Source organism: Ylistrum balloti, unplaced genomic scaffold (genome assembly GCF_031769215.1).
Source record: "Ylistrum balloti isolate Yb309-2 unplaced genomic scaffold, AGI_CSIRO_Ybal_v1 Utg371058, whole genome shotgun sequence".
Taxonomy (NCBI): Eukaryota; Metazoa; Mollusca; class Bivalvia; order Pectinida; family Pectinidae; genus Ylistrum; species Ylistrum balloti.
This window is the reverse complement of record NW_026782585.1, coordinates 250,048-255,692: the sequence shown is the minus strand read 5'-3', so window position 1 is coordinate 255,692 and position 5,645 is coordinate 250,048. Positions and strand designations below refer to the sequence as shown.

General features: G+C 32.7%; 3 non-coding genes across 3 annotated transcripts; all 3 read left to right on the top strand.

Annotated features, from left to right (window-relative positions):
• Positions 1-72, top strand: Trnah-gug (transfer RNA histidin (anticodon GUG)). Its single transcript has one exon. It is a non-coding gene; the product is annotated as a tRNA-His (tRNA).
• A 1,289-nt stretch (positions 73-1,361) lies between these two features.
• On the top strand, positions 1,362-1,433 carry Trnah-gug (transfer RNA histidin (anticodon GUG)). Its single transcript has one exon. It is a non-coding gene; the product is annotated as a tRNA-His (tRNA).
• An 832-nt stretch (positions 1,434-2,265) lies between these two features.
• Trnah-gug (transfer RNA histidin (anticodon GUG)) lies at positions 2,266-2,337 on the top strand. Its single transcript has one exon. It is a non-coding gene; the product is annotated as a tRNA-His (tRNA).
• The last annotated feature ends 3,308 nt before the right edge of the window (positions 2,338-5,645 follow it).

The window sequence follows — 5,645 nt, the reverse complement described above, 5'->3', positions numbered from 1 at the left end:
GCCGTGATCGTATAGTGGTTAGTACTTCGCGTTGTGGCCGCGACAACCCAGGTTCGAATCCTGGTCACGGCAGCGAGCTGTGTCAGTCGCTGTTACGGCACGGTGGATTATTTTTTTCTCATATTTATTTTATTTTAACAATATTTAATAAATTATCTTATTAACTTAACGGATATATAACTATTTTTTTTATTATGAACTATTTTTAATTATGAACTATTTTTTATTCGTCATGAAGTTATACATTATTGGTATTCCTCGAATACAGTTCAGTTTTTATTCATTGTATCAGAGACGTATATACGTCTCTGATTGTACAATGTAATATTACAGTGATGCATACACTTACAGAACATATTTCGACGTAACATTTGAAATAGAAGAAAGATATCGGCAGTAGTGTAACGGAAATAATTAATGTTTGAAAAATATGTGAAATCTTCTTACATGATAAAACCACGGACTACATGATATAACCATTGACCCAGATTCTAAGTCGGTTATGAAACCGTGAATCTTACAATTTCTTAACCCTTTCACATGCATTTTTTCCAGAACATTAACATTGCTTTTTTCAATTCACTTTCAATATTGTAGCATGTTCTTAAATCACGGTATTTGTTAACACCGTAGCATTACCGTGATTTTATTGACCTATTGTGACGTCATACATTGAAAACGCTATTACGTCACACTTTTTCTTATGATGTTATAACGTCAGGAAGGTAGTTACCGATTCGTTTTTATTTTATGATATTTGTTACACGATTCGTTTATATCATGTCGGTGATGTGAAAAAGGAATTCATCTAGAATTTGCAAAACAGAAACCAAAAGATTTGGCACAAGTTATTATGTTATCACCGTCCTCTCTTTCAATAGATACATATACATCAAATTCAAGATCAACGGATGTATTCAGACAAAAAAAACCGAAGAAAGAATATTTATATATATTATTATGATCCTAAGAGAAAGAATGAAAAGGTTAATCAGAAGAAACAATTCACGAAACAAATATTGCAAATGAACAGATAGTTTAGGCTCTGAATGCATTATATCTATTTTTGTTATTAACATATTCTTTGCACCATTACGGAATATTCCTTTGCTACGTTCGATTTTTGAACTCGATATTTTATAGAGTCTAAAGTTATGTCATATTCATGGATCTACAGAAAAAAGTTGAAGTCCCTGGTTCCTGTATTATACAAATACATAGTAGGACTTCTACGATTAATTTATTGAAGTCTTAAATCTTATAACATTATTAACGAACAATTTCACAGATGTGGTTTTTTCTTTGTTGACGTAATAAATGACGACAGAATTGATACTGTCCAATCAACATCCGCCAATACAGCCGTGATCGTATAGTGGTTAGTACTTCGCGTTGTGGCCGCGACAACCCAGGTTCGAATCCTGGTCACGGCAGCGAGCTGTGTCAGTCGCTGTTACGGCACGGCGGATTGATTTTTTTCCCTTTTTAATTTTACTTTTACAGTTAATATGTAGTTATTTTTCATCATGAAATATATTTAATAATGAATATTTCTTCACATGACTGCGTTAGTCCATTATTTCCCTAATGTTAAAACTCAACTTTTATTGATTGTATTATAACATTAATCAACACATTTACATATTATATTTCAATGAAACACTTAAGACAATAGAATCTGAAGAAATGTCGGCATAAATCTTAAGGTAATAAATCGTGTTTAAAAAAAATATGCAAAATCATTTTACATGATAAAACCTGTGATATTACAATTTCCAAACCCATTCATGCGAATTTTACAAAAGATTCATAATTCTTTTTTTTACTTCACTAAAAATATTACAACATATTTCTGAATACACGTGTGGATAGTGTAATATTATAATTTTTTTTTTTGTTTGATTTAAACTTTATTTGATCATTACATTTCATTAAATACATACATTTTGAACAACAAGGATACAGAAAGAAGTTAACAAACTTATGTTAATCTGTCTCTTTTTTTTGTTTACATATCATGACGTCTAACAAAAGTAAAATGATAATGCTTTAGTGTATTATGTTTTAAGATTAAGTTATGACGTCACAAAAGTAATTATTACGTCATGTTAATTTTTTTATTGTACTCATTACACGATTCCTTAATAGCATATCAGTGACCATGTCCAAAACTTAGAATAATTTATGTCCCTGGTTGCTACGATTTTATTGACTTAATGTCTGGAAGAAAGAATTTAAACGAAACAATCATTAACCGCCAATACAGCCGTGATCGTATAGTGGTTAGTACTTCGCGTTGTGGCCGCGACAACCCAGGTTCGAATCCTGGTCACGGCAGCGAGCTGTGTCAGTCGCTGTTACGGCACGGCGGTTTCATATTTTTCTTTCTTGTTTTTTCTTCTCCTAATTAAACAGTGCCAAATTTATTCTATTATTCTTTTAACTGTCCATAAATATATCATTGAATTCTTGTGTATGTATATATAGAGCCATTGTTCGATGTGATATTTCCTCTATCTATACGTCCAGACTTAATGATCTCTGTAACCAGATATGTCGAGGAGGCATACTTTCCAGGGAGAGCATTGTTTTGATAATTTCATTATATATTACATTTACGGTTAGACTCTGGTATGAAAATATTTTTAAGGCAAAATATTTCTTATTTTAGAAAATCTTGGCCCATGATAGCTCTGTGCTCCAAAAAATAAAACAAGACAAAACAAGATATGTTTATGAAACACTATGTCCCCAGTTGCAAATGTACTGTGTAAGACATTGGACATATGCTAATTGCATGCACACTTTGTGAAACACTGATGTCTGCTTTGTGCAATAGTTAAGGCCAATGTTTAATTTTTTTCAAATGTAGGTCAAATGTCATGTCCAAGGTCACATAGTAAAACATTTTGGTCCCACCGGAAAGACCTAGTCACGAGGAACACATTTGGCAAATGTGCAAAAAATATAGGTATATTATTAGTATAAGGTGACAACAGACAAACAGACAGCACAAAAACTATTTGCCTTCGATCTTCCGATCACGGGGTTTGAAAAACCACGAATTAGCAATTTAGGCAATGACGTCATGAGATAGTATTTCTTGTGTAAAAGAGTAAAACTATATCCAGAATTTGTCACAAAAAGAAGGCAGAATTCGTATATAATGTAGCACTATCATTTTATTTTGATATCACTATCGCTGCAAATTGAGGTAGTGCCACTGATTGGAAAACTTTTGAGGTTGTGTAATTGTCTTAAAATAAATGTACTTTTCAGGTAATACCACTATTTTGAAGTAGATGTATTTTTCAGGGCGTCCTGCCGTTTTGAAATACATGTACTTTTCAGGTATGCTTCTGTTTTGAAATAGCCGTACTTTTGAGGAAGTGTTCCTGTTTTGAAATCGATGTAGTTTTTAGATATTGCTACTGCTTTGAAATAAATGTACTTTTAAGGCTGTGTCACTGCTTTGAAATAGAAGTACTTTTAAGGCAGTGTAACTGTTTTGAAATAGATGCACAGAGGCTACAGCAATGTTAGAGTTGCCTCCCTTCAATCGGTTTTTTAAAAGTACGTACTATCTTGCTAATTCGGAGAAGTGATTTTGGGGACGTCAAACGAAAATCATAAATAAAAAGTAGTGTCTACTGGTTCTATAAGACACATTTCCCCAGAATAAACAAACTGAAAGAGTTCAAAGTCAAACGATGAACAATTACTTGGTGATTCACAAACTTTACTTTTGATAACATACGATTGAAGGATAGTTTTTTTGAACATGATGCTTCACTTTATCAAATGGTGATAGCTACATGTACTGGAATCCGTCTTAAAAGACTTGATGAGATTTTCAATTGGGTCTGGTTCAATGAAAGATCATGAACTCTAAAATTTTAAAAACAATAATCTTAAATTAAAAGTACATTTATATTTGTTTCCGTATGTAGTGATAATACATAATGGACGTCACAAATGTTGCCATGTTGATTTAAGCCAGATATCAATTTTCTTTCTTTCTTTGCACTCGCATAATGAAAACTAAGTTAAAAAGGTGAAAAAGGTGCAAAAATTCAACCAAATGACAAGCAGATCAGAAATTAAATAAAAACAGATAATGAATTAATATATAGATAGATAAATGAGAAAATTAGGATTTAAATAAAATATATATATATATATAAAATAAAAATGGAAAATACGACAAAAGATAAATAAAAAAGAACGAGGGATAAAATTGGGAAACAGAGAAAGTAAATAAATAATATTGCCAAAAAGTGATGACGTTGTGGTACAGATATACCTCCGCTAACATCAATAACCTTCATCGTTCGTCACGTTTACACAAAAGACCTTGTGAGAGTCCATCTGCCCAGCTGTTATCTACATAACAATGCGATATGTATATATCTCTGACAGAACACGTGGGTACGGTCATTATCTTCTCTCTGTCAGCGGCCTGAACCAATAGTACTTGACCAAACTTGGCCCTTGATATGACCGGAACCTTTGGTACTTGTTCTTTGCAACAAGACCTGGCCAAAACGCTGTCAGTCACTCTCGAGTGTTGGAGACTGGATGGATAAGAACATATAAATATATCGTACCATTTAAAGCAATAGTGGACCAAAAAATCAGAACAGAAAATCTCTGGCATAGTATTACTATTACTTTATATTTGTTAGATCAATATTTACGAAGTGTATGTTAAATTAATATATATAAAGTAGCACAATGTGACATATGCACGTGATTAGACAGGTAAATGTTCAAAATTACATACTGTTATTACTTCTTACCGTAGAATCATATGTTTTCGTGACTCTCAAATTTCGTGGTTTTGTAACAAAATTTATTCTACTAAAATGATTGATTTTGCAGTATCATCGAGGTATGTCTTTGCATTGATCTGGGGGGGGGGGCCCTCCGAGATATTCATCACTTGCTTGGTATATTGAAAGAGAACCTAAAAATGACTGGGCATTTATTCCCTCAAAAAGATAATCAGATGAAATGTTGATCTAAAACAGCATTAAAATACAACGAATATATATATTTTTTTACTTTTTAGCGTTCATGACGGATAAGTTAGATATCTTAATATGACGTATTACCATTTACGGGATTTCCATCCACAAAATTCCTTCCTGTGTTCCTGTGAGGTGTGTCATGCATGAGTGTTTCATTAACGAGATAAGCCCAGCAAAAACAGCACGTCCAGGTTTCCTATCACCTCTCAAATCTAGGTGCCACCATCCCAATACAAGCGTTTTTAGAATTTCTCGCTAAAATACCACTATGGACATCCCTGGCACTAACAGCCAACATATGCATTTCTCTTGTTTTTCGAGAGTTCAGGTGAAAAGAATATACCACCAAAGAAGCTGTCATCTTCTGAAATTCAGAAATCGCGCTACTGACATTTGTTCCTCATTGTAACAGAGTTAAAAAAAGTGATCGTAAACTTTCTTATGGCGCGTGTCAAACTCGTCACAGATAATAAAAGTGACACCAAAAGGACTTAATCTCTTTTCAGCCGCGAATTTTAATAAAAAGGAAAGTTTCAATAGCTAATTATACAGAAACAGAACCCAAATAAAAGAAAATATTTTCAATAATATATAAATAAATAAACATCGAGCACA